This window comes from Sus scrofa, chromosome 4, assembly GCF_054392235.1.
Source record: "Sus scrofa isolate SSC_HxYL_T2T_F1_AM1 chromosome 4, Sscrofa_HxYL_maternal_Yorkshire_Landrace_v2.0, whole genome shotgun sequence".
In the NCBI taxonomy this organism is placed as follows: Eukaryota; Metazoa; Chordata; class Mammalia; order Artiodactyla; family Suidae; genus Sus; species Sus scrofa.
In genome coordinates this window covers 51,125,077-51,142,219 of record NC_139386.1, presented here as the reverse complement: position 1 = coordinate 51,142,219, position 17,143 = coordinate 51,125,077, and the positions used below count along the sequence as shown (strand labels likewise).

Sequence of the window (17,143 nt, the reverse complement as noted above, 5' to 3'; positions counted from 1 at the left end):
AATAATATAAATAGAATACATAATAATGAAAATATAAAGAGAGGATTCTTAAGGCAGCAAGAGGAAACTAAGTGTTATTACAAGGAAATTCCCATAATGGTATCACATGATTTCTCCACAGAAAGGTTGCAGGCTGGAAGGGAGTGGAAAGATATATTCAAAGTCCTGAAAGGGAAAAATCTACAACCTAGGATACTCCACCCAGCAAGACTATCATTTAGAATAGAAGGAGAGATGAAGAACTTCTCAAACAAGCAAAAACTAAAGTCAGCAATACTAAACCTAAAGTAAAGGAGAATTTGAAAGGTCTTCCCAAAACAGAAAAGAGGAAATTTATAGGAAAGTGAAAAATCACAATTGGAATGTAAATTACTTAAATAAGCCAGCAAACATTAAAAAAAAAAAACTTTCTGTGAAAGAAATGACCACAATGAACAGCAAAAGGATGAACATAAAGATACAAAAGAGGATATCAAACTCATAAATGTGAGGGAGGAGGGTCAGAAAATGTAGTCTCTCCATGACTCCTGGAATGTGTTTGAGTCTATATGTTTACCACTCTAAAGTAAGCAGATGTAAGAAAGAGTTAACATACTTGAAAAACAGGGAAATCACAAATAAAAAACATACAACAGTTTCACAAAAACCAAACAGAAGAAAACATAAGTATAATACAAAAGAATAAAAAGAAAACAAACTACAAAAGTAAACACAAAAAGAAAAAGGGACAAAAACGAAATATAAAGTCAATGGGAAATCAAAGTTTAAAATGGCAATAAATACATATTTATCAATAATTATTTTAAATATCAATGGACTGAATGCTTTAATCAAAAGACACAGAGTGACAGACTGGATTAAAAAAACAAGAGCTTAGAATACGCTGCCTAAAAGAGATGCACTTTAGGGAAAAGGCCACACACATACTGAAAGTGAGGGAATGGAAAAAAGACATTTTCATGCAAGCTGAAATGATAAGAAAGTGGAGGTTACAATAGTGGCTCAGCACTAAAGTGGCTCAGCAGAAACGAATTTGACTTAGCATCCATGACGATGCAGGTTTGATCCCTGGCCTTGCTCAGTGGGTTAAGGATCCAGCATTGCTGTGAGCTGTGGTGCAGGTTGCAGATGTGGCTTGGATCTGGTGTTGCTGTGACTGTGGTATAGGCCAGCAGCTGCACCTCTGATTCAAAGCCTAGCCTGGGAACCTCCATATGCCACAGGTGTGGCCTTAAAAAAAAGAAACAACAACAAAAAAGACAAAAAAAAAAATACACTATACACTATATAATGATAAAAGGATCAATACCAGGAGAGGATATCACACTCATCAACATATATTCACCCAATATAGGAGCACCCAAATACATAAACATATACTAACAGACATAAAAGGAGAAATTGATGGAATAGATTTACAAGGAGATCCTGCTGAATAGCATTGAGAGCTTTGTCTAGATACTCATGTTGCATCAGAAGAAAGGGTGGGGGAAAAATGTAATTGTAATGTATACATGTAAGGATAACCTGACCCCCTTGCTGTACAGTGGGAAAATAAAAAAAATTATTAAAAAAAATGGTCAAAAAAGAGAAATAAGGAGTTCCCATCGTGGTGCAGTGGTTAACGAATTCGACTAGGAACCATGAGGTTGCAGGTTCGGTCCCTGCCCTTGCTCAGTGGGTTAATGATCCGGCGTTGCTGTGAGCTGTGGTGTAGGTTGCAGACGCGGCATGGATCCCGTGTTGCTGTGGCTCTGGCATAGGCCAGTGGCTACAGCTCCGACTCGACCCCTGGCCTGGGAACCTCCATATGCCGCGGGAGCAGCCCAAAGAAATAGCAAAAAAAAAAAAAAAGAGAGAGAGAGAAATAAAATGTCATGTAGTTGGATAAAAAAAAAAAAAAAAAGAAATTGATGGGAATAGAGTAACAGTAGGAGACTTTACCATCCTATTCACATAAATGGAAAGATCTTCGAGACAGAAAATCAATAAGAAAACACAGATCCTATATGAGATAACAGAACAGTCGGACTTAATTGATAGCTTCAGGACATTACATCCAAAAAAAAAAAAAAAAAAAAGAATACACATTCTTTTCAAGTTCACATGGAATATTCTCTAGGACTGACCACATAGTAGGGCACAAAACAAGCCTCAACGAATTTAAAAGTATAGAAATTATTTTTCAAGCATCTTTTCTGACCACAACGGCATCAAACCAGAAATCAACCACAGAAAAAGAAATGAGAAAAAAACAATTACATGGAGACTAAACAACATGTTACTGGAAAAAAAAAAAAAAAAAAAAAAGGATCAAAAAGGAAATTAAAAAATACTGTGAGACAAAAGACAATGAATGTAATACAACCATATCAACAAAAGACAAAAATCACATGATCATCTCAACAGATGTAGAAAGAGGATTTGATAAAATTCAACATTCATTCATAAAAACCTTTATGAAAGTGGATACAGAGGGAACAATCTAATAAAAGCTATTTATGACAAACCCACAGCCAATGTAAAACTCAATGGTGAAAGACTAAAAGACTTCCTGCTAAAATCTGGAACAATACAAGCATACCCAATCTCATCACTTCTCTTAGATGTAGTATTTGAGTCCTAGCCACAGCAATCACACAAGAAAAAAGAAATGAAAGGTATTCAAATGGTATGGAAGAGGTAAATTTGTCATTATATGGAGATGATATGATCAAATTGAGGAAACCCTAAAGATGCCACACAAAAACTACTAAAACTGATAAATGAATTCAGCAAGGTAGCAAGATTATCATTAAATCCATTACATTTCTTTACACTAATGAAATAACAGAAAGGGAAAGTAAACAAACAATTCCTTTTAAAGTCATATGCCCTAAAATAAAGTACTGAGGAATAAACTTCACCAAGGAGGTGAAAGACATATGTTGAGAACCACAAAACATTAATAAAGGAAACTAGAAATGATTCAAAGAAATGGAAAGATATCCCACACTCTTGGATTGGAAGAATTAATATTGTTAAAATGGCCATATTGCCCAAAACAATCTACAGATTTAATGTGAACTCTATCAGATTACCTGTGACACTTTTCATAGAATTAGAACAAATAATCCTAAAATTTTTATGGAACCATAAAAGACCCAGAATTGCCAAAGCAATCTTGAAGAAAAAAAAACAGGAGGCATAATTGTTCTGGACAGTCGGACAATACTACAAAACTACAATAATCAAAACCATGTGTTACTGGCATAAAAACAAGCAAAAGAATCAATAGACAGAAGAGAGAGCAGGATAGAGAGCCCAGAAATGAATCTACACACCTAAGGACAATTAATCTTTGATAAAGGAGGCAAGAATTTACAATGAGGAAAAAGTCTCTTCAGCAGGTGGTGCTGGGAAAGCTGGATATAAACGAATGAAACACACTCATACCACACATAAAAAATAAATTCAGGGAGTTCCCCTCGTGGCGCAGTGGTTAACGAACCCGACTAGGAACCATGAGGTTGCGGGTTCGATCCCTGCCCTTGCTCAGTGGGTTAACGATCCGGTGTTGCCATGAGCTGTGGTGTAGGTTGCAGACGCGGCTCGGATCCCGCGTTGCTGTGGCTCTGGCGTAGGCTGGTAGCTACAGCTCCGATTCGACCCCTAGCCTGGGAACCTCCATATGCTGCTGGAGTGGCCCAAGAAATAGCAACAACAACAACAACAACAAAAAGACAAAAGGCAAAAAAATAAAAATAAAAATAAAAAATAAATAAATTCAAAATGGCTTAAAGACCTAAATATAAGACAGGACACCAATGGAGTTCCCTGGTGGCCTAGCAGTTAAGGATCTGGCATTGTCACTACTGTGGCTTAGATTACTGCTGTGGCCTGGGAACTTCAGCATGCTATGGGCACGGACAGAAAAAGAAAAGACACCATAAAATTCCTACAAGTGAACAGAGGCAGAACATTTTCTGATATAAATCATATCAGAAAAAGAAAAGATACCATAAAATTCCTACAAGTGAACAGAGACAGAACATTTTCTGATATACATCATATCAATCATTTATTACATCAGTCTTCCAAGGCAATAGAAATAAAACATAAACAAATGGGTCCCAATCAAACTTATACTCTTTTCCACAGCAAAGGAAACCATAAACAAAATGAAAAGACAACCTACGGATTAGGAGAAAATATTTGCAAATGGGATGGGACTGACGAGGGCTTAATTTCCAAAACATACGAATAGCTAATATAATTCAATAATAAAAAGCAAGCAACCCAGTCAAAAAATGGGCAGAAGACCTGAATAGACATTTCTCCAAAAAAGACATACAGATGGCCACTTGACACATGAAAAGATGTTCATCATGGCTAATTATCAGAAAAATGCAAATCAAAACTACACTGAAGTACTACCTCACACTGGTCAGAATGACCATCATTAAAGTCTACAAATAGTACATGCTGGATAGTATATGGAGAAAAGGGAACCTCTTACACTGTAAGTGAGAATGTAAACTGGTGCAGCCACTATGGAAAACAGTATGGAGGCTCTTCAAAAAACTAAAAATAGTTACCATATGATTAAGTAATCCCTACTCGGTATATACCCAGATAAAACTATAATTTCAAAAGATAGGAGTTCCCATCGTGGCTCAGTGGTTAATGAACCCAACTAGCATCCATGAGGATGCGAGTTTGATCCCTGGCCTCGCTCAGTGGGTTAAGGATCTGGTATTGCTGTGAGCTGTGGTGTAGGTCGAAGATGCAGCTCAGATCCTATGTTGCGGTGGCTCTGCTGTAGGGGGGTGGCTACAGCTCCCATTAGACCCCTAGCCTGGGAATCTCCATATGCTGTGGGTGCAGCCCCAAAAGACAAAAAGAAAAAAAAAAGATATATACACCCCTATTTTCACAGCAGCACTATTTACAATAGCCAAGACATGGAAACAATCTAAATGTCCATTGACAGATGAATGGATAAAGAAGAGGTATATTACTCAGCCATAAAAAAGAAATAATGCCATCTGCAGCAACATGGATGGAACTAGAGACTCTCATACTAAATGAATTAAGTCAGAAGGAGAAAGACAAATACCATATGATTTCACTTCTATCTGGAATCTAATGTATAGCATGAATGAACCTATCTACAGAAAAGAAACAAACTCATGAACATGGAGAATAGACTTGTGGTTGCCAAGAGGGCGGGGGAGGGAGTGGGAGTATGGAGTTAGTAGATGCAAACCATTGTATTTGGAATGGATAAACAATGAGATTCTGCTGTATAGCCAAAGGAACTTTATCTCATCACTTGTGATGGAATATGATGGAGGATAATGTGAAAAAAAAGAATGTGTACACACACACACACACACACACACACACACACACGTATGTATAACTGGGTTACTTTATTGTACAGCAGAAACTGACAGAACACTGCAAATCAACTATAATTAAAAAAAATTTTTTTAAGTAAAAGGGAACCCTTTTATACTGAGGGTTAGAATGTAAACTGGTGCAGCCACTATTGAAAATAGTATGGAGGCTCTTCAAAAAACTAAAAACAGTTATTACATGATTAAGTAATCCCACTCATTGGTATATACCCAGACAAAACTATAATTCGAAAAGATATATATATGTCTATGTTCACAGCAGCACTATTTACAACAGCCAAGACATGGAAACAACCTAAATATCCACTGACAAATTAATGGATAAAGAAAAGGTACATAAATGTAATGGAATATTACTCAGCCATAAAAAAGAATGAAATAATGCCATTTGCGGCAACAGCGATGAACCTAGTGATTATCATACTAAATGAAGTAAGAAAGGAAAAGACAAATACTATATGTTATCACTTACACGTGCAATCTAAAATATGACAGATTAACATATCTATGAAACAGAAACAGATTCAAAGAGAGAGAACCAAGGGGGTGTGGATGAGGGAGGAAAAGATTGCATGTTTGGGATTAACAGACAAATTATTATTATATATAGGATGGATAAACAAGGTCTTTATAGCACATGGAACTATATTCAATATCCTGTGGTAAACGATAATGGAAAAGAGTATGAAAAAGGATTTATATACATACATACATATACATACATATATATATATATATATATATATATATATATAATATATCTCCTTGTATGTGTATACATATATACATATCCTTGTGTGTGTATATATATCCTTGTGTTTCTTGGGGTTATTTTTTGTCTTTTCAGGACTGCACCTGCTGCATATGGAGGTTCCCAGGCTAGGGGTCTAATAGGAGCTGCTGCTGCCGGCCTACGCCACAGCCGCAGCAACGCCAGATCCAAGCCACGTCTGCAACTTACACCACAGCTCATGGCAATGTTGGATCTTTAACCCACCTAGTGAGGCCAGGGATTGAACCCGCAACCTCATGGTTCCTACTCGGATTCGTTTCCTCTGTGCCACAACGGGAATTCCTTTGTGTGTGTTTATTTATATATCTTTGTGTATATATATCCTTGTATAACACATACACATATATAAGTCACTGCTGTATAGCAGAAATCTATATATTTTAAATAAATTATACTTCAATGAAGTTTTTTAAAAAAGAAGAAAAAAAAAAAAAAAAAGAGAAGAGTGGAGTTCCCATTGCGGCTCAATGGATTACAAACCTGACGAGTATCCATGAGGATTTGGGTTCAATCCCTGGCCTCACTCAGTAGGTTAAGGATCTGGTATTGCTGTGAGTTGTGGTGTAGATAGCAGACATGGCTTAGATCCTGCATTGCTGTGGCTATGGCACAGGCTAGCAGCTGTACCTCCAATTCAACATCTAGCCTGGGAATTTCCAAATGCTGCAGGTACAGCCTGGAAAAAAAAAAAAAAAGGAGCAAACAATGTTACTTCCAATCTTCCATTTTCTGACAGCAAATAACCCTGACAACCCTATTTTTTTGAGTGATCTAAGAATTTTTTGATTAAAAAAGTTTTTATTTTTTTATTTATTTTTCCTTTTAGGGCCGCACCTGTGGCACACAGAAGTTCCTGGGCTAGGGGTCAAATTGGAGCTGTGGCTACCAGCCTGCGCTAGAGCCACATCTGCAACCTATGCCACAGCTTGCAGCGACACTGTATCCTTAACCCACTGAGCAAGGCCAAGGATCAATGGGCACTATCAGTGTTCAATAAACCACAGGAAGAACACCTAAAAAAGCATTTAAAAAAATTTCTGAAGACTAAATGAGAAATATAAATCCTAAGATGTTACCAAGGGCCACAGCCAACTTTTGCCCTACCCTGTAGATATCTGTAAACCATAAAAAAACTTAGGCTCGCCTTTGATATCTGTATGAGAAATGAGTACTATGAAAAAAATTCAAGATAAGAAATAGAAGAAGAGGGCAGAACTAAAGGGTGAAAGAAGAACAAAGTCTACAACACAAAAGGAGATAGTAAAGAAACTTGCCTGTCTTGACCCTGACACAGGGTGAAGGAAAGAAGTAAAACATCTAAGTTTGTAACACAGGTTGGCCTTCACTCAAGCCTCTGGTCCAAATACATATTAACTACCCAAATGACCCAAAAAACGACAAGCAGAGATTAAAGTAGTTTCATATTGGTAAAACAAGACTCACAGACAAACAACTTTTCTAGAGGAAATAAACTTAAAATTACGACTCAAGGAATTCTCAAGGATCAAGCTCCAAGAAAAATGAGCAATCCACATTTGAACACCACAAAATATATACTTGGAACAAGGCATCCTAAGAGAGGACTAGATGAAACATATCAACACTTTACATATTTGGTATCATTAGGAAGGAATATAAAAGAGGAGCTTAAAAACATTAGCAGGGAACAAGACTTAGAAACAAATGAAGGAGATTTCCAGAAATGAAAAACACAACAGATTGAACAAAAACTCAATGAATGAATGAAATACCAATCAGAAGAGCTGACAGGAAGTACTAAACTGGAAGATAAGCTGAAAAGAGTGATATGTTTCTGATTTCTTAACTTCCATGTAGGACTTTATATATTAAAAAGCTCACAGAGTTTCTGCTGTGGTGCAATGGGATCAGCAGCATCTCTGTAGCACCAGGATGAAGGTTCAAAATCCAGCCTGGCACAGTGGTTTAAAGGATACAGCACTGCTGCAACTGTGGCTCAGATCTGATCCCTGGCCCACAAAGTCCACATGCCACACAATGGCCAAAAAAGAAAAAAGAAAAGAAAAAAGCTCCTCACTATATTGAACTTTATTAAATTTTCCAGTTTAAAAAAAAACGGTTGAAAGAATTATGGCTCAAGTGGACAGTCCCTACAAGTTTCTAACACAGCAGTTTATAAATAATATGTAGTTGACATACGTAAACAATAAATTTTTGGAAATCACATTCTAACATAGAAAGCTATCAACCGGGGTTCCTGTCGTGGCTCAGGGATTAATGAATCCGACTAGGAACCATGAGGTTGAGGGTTCGATCCTTGGCCTCGCTCAGTGGGTTAAGGATCTGGCGTTGCCATGAGCTGTGGTGTAGGTCGCAGACGCAGCTCAGATCCTGTGTAGCCGTGGCTGTGGCACAGACCGGCAGCTATAGCTCTGATTAGACCCCTAGCCTGGGAACCTCCATATGCCGCGGGAGTGGCCCTAGAAAAGGCAAACAGACAAAAAAAAAAAAAAAAAAAGCTATCAATCAGTTCATATTTTCCCAAAAGAGCAATGTATAACTAAAGTTTGGGTTCTTGAGGCTTAGGCAGCATATTAGCTGTAGATATATGATCAATGAATCTAGAACTCCCTTAAAAAGAAATATTATGGAAAAGTACAATTTTTTTTAAAATGATAACTAAATACACTACATATTTTTAAATTTTCTTATGATAGTTGATTTACATTGTTCTGTCAATTTCCGCTGTATAGCAAAGTGACCCAGTCATATATCTATACACTCTTTTTCTCATGTTATCTTTCATCATTTTCCATCACAAGTGACTGGACATCATTCCTTATGCTATACAGCAGGACTTCATTGTCTATCCATTCTGCTTGTTTTGCTTTTTACAGCTGCAGCCATGACAGATGACAGATCCCAGGCTAGGAGTTGAATCAGAGCATATCCACAGCAATGCCAGATCTGAGCAGCGACTGCTACCTACACCACAGTTCACAGCAGTGCCAGATCCTTAACCTCCTAAGTGAGGCCAGGGATTGAACCCTCATCTTTATGGATACTAGTCAGGTTCCCTATCACTGAGCCACAAAGGGAACTCCTGCCTATCCATTCTTGATGTAAGTTTGTCACTATTAACCCCAAACTCCCAGTTGATCCCACTCCCTCTTCCTCTGCACTGGCAACCGCAAGTCTGCTGTCCATGTCTGTGAGTCTCTTTCTGGTCTGTAGAAAGGTTCATCTGTGCCATACAAAATTTAGATTCCACATATAAGTTATATCATATAGTACTCATCTTTCTCTTTCTGACTTACTTAGTACAAGAATCTCTAGTTCCATCCACATTGGTGCAAATGGCATTTTGTTCTTTTTGACTGAGCAGTATTCCATCGAGTACAGGTACCACACCTTTGTAATGTCTATGGGCATTTAGGTTGTTTCCATGTCTCGGCTATTGTGGACAGTGCTGTAATGAATATAGGGGTGCATGTATTTCTGAATCAAAGTGTTGTCTGGATATATGCCCAGGAATGGGATTGCTGGATCAAATGGTAGTAATATATTTAGTTTTCTGAGGATCCTCCATACTGTTTCCATAGTGGTTGTACCAATTTATATTCCTACCAACAGTGCAAGAGGGCTCCATTTTCTACAAACCCTTGCTACTATCTGTAGTCTTATTTTGGAGATTAAGCCCTTGTTGGTAGCACCATTTGCAACTATTTTCTTCCATTCCATAGGTTGCCCTTGCATTTTTGTTGTTTTTTCACGGTTTCCTTTGCTGTGCAAAAGCTTTTAATTTTGATTATGTCTGATTGGTTAATTTTCATTCTTATTTCTATTGCTTTGGGTGACTGACATAAGAAGACATTTGTAGAGTTGATGTCACAGAATGTTTTGCCTATGTTCTCTCCTAGGAGCTTTATGATGTCTTTTCTTATGTTAAAGTCTTTAAGCCATTTTGAGTTTATTTTTTGCATGGTGTGGAGGGTGTTCCAGTTTCACTGATTTACATGCAGCTGTCCAGTTTTCCCAGCACCACCTGCTGAAGAGACTGACTTTTTCCCATTTTATATTCTTTCCTACTTTGTTGAATATTAACTGACCATTAGGTGTCTGGGTTTATTTCTGGGCTCTATGTTCTTTTACATTGGTCTGTATGTCTGTTTTTGTAGCATTACCACAATGTCTTGATTACTGTAGCTTTGTAGTATCATCTGAGGTCTGGGAAAGTTAAGTCTCCTGCTTGTTTCCCCCCCTCCCCCCCAGGACTGCTTTGGCGATAATGGGTCTTTCATGGTTCCACATAAATTTTTGGATTTTTTTTTCTAGTTCTATAAAAAAAATGTCAAGGGTATCGTGATAGGATCACATTAAATTTACAGATTACTTTGGGTAGTATGGCCATTTAAACAATATTAATTCTTCCAATCCACGAGCAGCATGGGATTTTTTTCTATTTCTTTGAATCCTCTTTAATTCCTTGATTCAACGGGGTTTTGGTCTTTGTGGGGGGGTGCACCGGTAGCATATGGAAGTTTCCAGCCTAGGGGTCTAATCACAGCTACAGCTGCTGGCCTATGCCCTAGCCACAGCAAGAGGATCCAAGCTGCATCTGCAACCTACACACCTCATAGCAATGCAATGCTGGATCCTTAACCCACTGAGCGAGGCCAGGGATAAAACCCACGTCCTCGTGCATACTAATCAGATTCCTTTCTGCTATGCCACAATGGAACTCCTCCTTGATTAATGTTTAATAGCATATAAGTTTTCACCTCCTTGGTCATGTTTATTCTTAGGTATTTAATCTTTTGGGGTACAATTTTATTTTTTAATTTTTTAATTATTTATTATTTTTTATTTATTACTCAAATGAATTTATCACATCTGTAGTTGTATAATGATCATAACAATCTGATTTCACAGGATTTCCATCCCACAGCCCAAGCACATCCCCCCACCCCCAAACTGTCTTCTCCGGAGACCCTAAGTTTTTCAATGTCTGTGAGTCAGCATCTGTTCTGCAAAGAAGTTCAGTCTGTCCTTTGTTCAGATTCCACAGGCCAGTGAAAGCATTTGATGTTGGTGTCTCATTGTATGGCTGACTTCACTTAGCATGATAATTTCTAGGTCCATCCATGTTGCTGAAAATGCCATTATTTCTTTCCTTTTAATGGCTGAGTAATAGTCCATTGTGTATATGTACCACATCTTATGGATCCACTCCTCTGTTGATGGACATTTAGGCTGTTTCCATGTCTTGGCTATTGAAGTGTGCTGCAATGAACATTGGAGTGCATGTGTCTTTGCGAGTCATGGTTTTCTCTAGATAGATGCCCAGAAGTGGGATTGCTGGATCAAATGGTAGTTCTATTTTTAGTTTTCTGAGGACTCTCCATACTGTTTTCCACAGTGGTTGCACCAATTTACAACCCCACCAACAGTGTAATAGGGTTCCTTTTACTCCACACTCTCTCCAGCACTTCTTGTTTGTAGATTTTTTGATGATGGCCATTCTGGCTGGTGTGAGGTGGTACCTCATAGTGGTTTTGATTTGCATTTCTCTAATATGACTTACTGGCTGTTGGTTTGTCATAAATGGCTTTAATTATGTTAAGACATTTTCCCTCTATACCCACTTCAGTAAGAGGTTTTTTTTTTTTTTTATCATGAATGGATGTTAGACTTTGTCAAATGCCTTTTCTGCATCTACTGAGATGATCATGTCATTTTTTTACTTTTCTTTTGTCAATATGGTGTATGATGTTGATTGATTTGTATATGCTGAACAATTCTTGTGAACTTGGGATGAATCCCACTTGGTCATGGTGTATGATTTTTATTGTTGGATTTGGTTGGCTAAAATTTTGTTGAGAATCTTTGCATCTATATTCATGAAAGATACTGGCCTATAATTTTCTTTTTTTATAATTATCTTTGTCTGGTTTTGGTATTCGGGTGATGGTGGCTTCACAGAATGTCTTTGTGAGTGTTCCTTCTTTTTCAATCATTTGGAAAAGTTTAAGAAGGATGGATATACGTTCTTCTATGTTTGGTACAATTTGCCTGTGAAGCCATCTGGTCCTGGACTTTTGCTTGTACGGAGTGTTATTACATATTCAATTTCACTTCTAATGATGGGTCTGTTTAAATGATCTATATCTTGATTCAGTTTTGGTGGGTTGTGTATCTCTAGAAAGTTGTACGTTTCTAGGCTTTCAAATTTGTAGACATCAAATCATTCATAGAATTCTCATATGGTTTTCTGTATCTCTGCAGTATTTGTGAGATTTGTCATTATTCTTTTCTTCTTTTTTTGATTTTTAGAGCTGCACCTGCAGTATATGGAAGTTTCCAGGGTAGGCACTGAATTGGAGCTACAGCTACTATCCATAGCCACAGCCACAGCAACATGGAATCCGAACCGCATCTGTGACCTACCCACAGCTCACATCAATGCTGGATCCCTGACCCACTGAGCAAGGCCAAGGATCGAACCCACATCCTCATGGATACTAGTCGTATTTGTGTCTGCTGCACCACAACGGGAACTCCTCTCCTTTTTTCAGTTCTTATTTTGTTTATTTGGGTTCTCTTTTTTTCTTGGTGAGTCTGGCTAGAGGTTTGTCAATTTTGCTTATTCTTTCTAAGAACCGGCTCTTGGTTTTATTGGTTTTCTTCTATTGTTTTTTGAATCTCTGTATGATTGATTTCCTCTCTGATCTTTATGATTTCCTCCTTCTGCTGACTTTAGGTTTTGTTTGTTCTTTTTCTAGTTCTTTAAGATGGTAGGTTAAGTTGTTGATTTGATTTTTCTTCTTTTTTTGAGGAAGGCCTGTATAACTATAAACTTCCCTCTGAGAACTGCTTTTGCAGCATTCCACAGATTTTGAATGGTTGTGTTTTCATTGTCATTTGTCTTGAGGTATTTTTTATTTATTTATTTATTTTTATTTATTTTAATTTTTTAAAAATTTCTTTTGTCTTTTTGGAGGTTTCCAGGCTATGGGTCTAATCAGAGCTGTAGTCGCCGGCCTATACCACAGCCACAGCAATGCCACATCCTTGACCCACTGAGTGAGGCCAGGGATCAAACCCTCAACCTCATGGTTCCTAGTTGGATTTGTTTCCACTGCGTCATGATGGAACTCTCTGAGGTATTTTTCAAATTCCCCTTTGATTTCCTTGTTTATTCATTAGTTTTTTAAGTATGTTGTTTAGTCTCCATGTAATCAATTTTTTCTCAATTCTTATCCTGTGGTTGATTTCTAGTTTCAGGCCATTTGTGGTCAGAGAAGATACTTGAAATAATTTCTATACTCTTAAATTTGTTGAATTTAGTTTTGTGCCCAAATATGTGGTCAATCCTTGACAATGTTCCATGTAAACTTGAAAAGAATGTGTATTCAGATTTTTCTGGATGTAATGTCCTGAAAACATCAACTAAGTCTAACTGTTCTATTGTGTCACTTAGGATCTCTGTCTTCTGGTATTCTATCTAGAGGATCTGTCCATTGATGTGAGTAGGGTGTTAAAATCTCCTACTATTACTTCATTCCTATCAATTTCTTCTTTTATGTCTGTTAGTATTTGCTGTATGTATTGAGTGCTGCTTTATCAGAGACATATATATTGACAAGTGTGATATCCTTTTCTTGAATTAATCCTTTTATCATTAAATATAGTGTCCTTTTTTGTCTGTCTTTATCACCTTTGTTTTAAAGTCTATTTTATCTTGGAGTTCCCATTGTGGGGCAGTGGTTAACGAATCTAAGAACCATAGGTTGCAGGTTCGATCCCAGGCCTTGCTCAGTGGGTTAAGGATCTGGCATTGCTGTGAGCTGTGGTATAGGTCACAGACGTGGCTTGGATCCCGTGTTGCTATGGCTCTGGCATAGGCCAGTGGCTACAGCTCCGATTCAACCCCTAGCCTGGGAACCTCCATATGCCGCAGGAGTGGCCCTAGAAAAGGCAAAAGACTTAAAAAATTTTTAAAAAGTCTATTTTATCTGATGTGAATATTGCAACTCCTGTCATTTCCTTTTCCTTGAATTATCTTTTTCCATCCCCTCACTTTTAATTTATATGAGTCCTTTGCCCTAAGGTGAGTCTCTCATGGGCAGTATATTGTAGGCTCTTTTTATTTTATCCAGTTTTCCCATTCTATGTCTTTTGATTGGAGCATTCAGTCCATTCACATTTAGGGTAATCATTGATAAACATGTATTTATTGTCATTTTAAACCTTGTTTTCAAGTTGATTCTGTTTCTTTGTTCCTTTTTTTGGTAGGATGATTTTTTTTAAAATTTTATGCTCATATCGTCTTCTTTTTAGTTCTTGTGAATGTACTATTTAGTTTTGATTTGCGGTTGCTCTGTTTTTCAAGTATGTTAACACCTTCCTAATCTGCTTGCTTTTAGCCTGATAGTCATATAGGCTCGAACACATTCTTTTTTTTTTTGTCTTTTTGCCTTTTCTAGGGCCGCTCCCACGGCATATGGAGATTCCCAGGCTAGGGGTCCAATCGGAGCTGCAGCCCCTGGCCTACGCCAGAGCCACAGCAACTCGGGATCGGAGCCGCATCTGCAATCTACACCACAGCTCACGGCAACGCCGGATCGTTAACCCACTGAGCAAGGGCAGGAATTGAACCCGAGACCTTGTGGTTCCTAGTCGGATTCGTTAACCACTGCGCCATGACGGGAACTCCTCGAACACATTCTTAAAAAAAAAAAAAATCTAGATTTTCTTACTTTCTTTCCCCACATTTTGATCTTGATGTCCTTTTTTGCATCTTCATGTTTATCCTTTTGCTTTCCCTTGTTTATCACCACTTTTACGAACAGAGTTTTTTCCTTTTAGATTCGTATACTTGCTTGCTTAAGTGATTACTTTCCAATTGTGATTTTCCTCCCTCCTATGTCTTATTTCTTTTCTATTAAAAGGAGAACTTTCAGTATTTCTTTCAAAATGGGTCTAATTTTGCTGTATTCTATCCTTGTTTGTTGAAGAAAGTCTTTATTTCTCCTTCTATTTTAAATGATAATTTTACTGGGTAGAGTATTCTAGGCTGCAAAATTTTGAATATATCTTGTCACTCTTTTCTGGCCTGTACTGTTTCTCTAGAGAAATCAGCTGATATCCTTATGGGGGGGGGTCCCCCTTATTAAGTCTTTTATTTTCTGTTGATGGCTTTCTCTTGCTTTGTCTTTACCTTTTGCCATTTTTATTATTAATATGTCTTGTATGTGTGTTTGTGTTCAACTTGTTTGGGGGGGCCCTCTATGCTTCCTGTATCTTGGTATCTGTTTCCTTTAGATTAGGTAAGTTTTTGGCCATAATTTCTTCAAATAGATTTTCAATCTCCTTTTCTTTTTTTTCACCTTCTGGAATACCTATTATGTATATAGATTGGTCCACTTTATATCATCCCATAGACCTGCTATATTACTTTCATATTTTTTTCATTTGTTTTCTTTCTGCTGACCCAATTTTCATTATTCTAACTAACGTCACTTATTCATTCCTTTGCATTATTCATTCTGCTCTTTAATGCCTTTAACTCAGCTTGTGACTCTGCAAATGAATTTTACAATTTTTCATGATTCCTCATCTTCTCTAGTTCCTTTCTAAAGTAATCTGCATTAGTGTTCATATCTGGCCTTAATTCCTTCAGTATTTTCACTATCTCCTTTTTGAACTTGGTGCCTGTTAGAATGCAGAGGTCTGCTTCATTGTTTGCTCCTTAGGTGAATTCTCTGGTTCTTTTTCTTGGGAATGGTTCCTGAGCTTCTTCGTTTTTCTTATATTTTTCTTATTCTTTGAGTTTAGGGAAAATAGCTACTGTAATCTTAGAGTGCCATTTATATGTGAGAGTGCCCCTGGGTGGTTTGTCAGGGCTTACAATTTTTTTTTTGGCATGAGGGCTGCTTTTGGTTGGGATGCTTGCTGTCTCTTTCCTCAGTGTGTGCAGACTGTTATCCCCTTGATAGGTGGTGTGCTGGTGCAAGGCCTGCACTTGCTTCCAGGAAGATGGAGGCAATCGGCTAGGCCAGTAGTCAGTGCCTGGCTGCTAGGCCCTTGACAGTGGTGAGGACCTGCAGGGAGGTGGCACAGACTGCTCTTGGTTGCAGGGCCCTGGCAAGTGGTTGCAGGGAGGTGTAGGCAGTGCCCTGAGCCTCTGGCAGCAGCAAGAGCAGAGTGTGTGCATTCCCAGGGGAGTGAGGGCAACCGGTGGTGCTCAGTTGCAGTACCCTCCTCTGTGCCAATCCAAGAGATGATTGGGACTATAAGTGGTGACCATTCAGGGACTCCTGGTGGTAGCAGGCCATGCCTACCGCTGCAGTCTAAGATGCCTAAGGTGATCTGCCCCCAGGTAGTGCAAGAAGCACCCTGCCACCCAAGAGCCTGGGTGTGCAGAGAGATATTCCTATAGTGGCCCTACCCTTTCTCCTCTCCTCCTCCCCAGCAATGGTTCCTTGCTTTTTCTGCAGGCAAAAGCCTCCTCCCACACTCCCTCAGCTGTGGTACTCCGGTCCCCAGCCCAGGGTGCACCACTCCCTAGCCCATCAGGCTGTCTCCACACAGCTAACGCTAGTCCTCTACCCAGAACCAACCTCTGAAGCCTGAGTCTCAGTGCTCAGCTCCCACCGGAGTGTCAGAGGCTGTAGTACATGGGGACAACGGTACTGATGATCTGTGCAGCTCTCTTTCTGCTTTGCCCCTCTCAATCTGGCCGCTGCACTACTCACTGAGGCTTTGAGTGGCCTCCCAGAGTGCAAGTTCCTTTCCTCTTTCACAGCTCACCCTCAGGAGCTGTGAGCGAGCTGGTTCCATCCTGATGCTTTTTTTTTTTCTTTCCTCTCTCCATTTTTTTTTTTTTTGTTGTTGTTGTTCTACCCAGTTATGTGGAAAGTTTCTTGCCCTTTTTGGAGGTTTAAGGTCTTCTACCAGCGTTCAGATG

At 38.5% G+C, this 17,143-nt stretch overlaps 1 protein-coding gene across 5 annotated transcripts in view; it reads right to left on the bottom strand.

Annotated features, from left to right (window-relative positions):
* Nucleotides 1–17,143, bottom strand: part of NBN (nibrin) — a 64,727-nt gene that overhangs the window by 10,172 nt on the left and 37,412 nt on the right. The window lies entirely within an intron of this gene.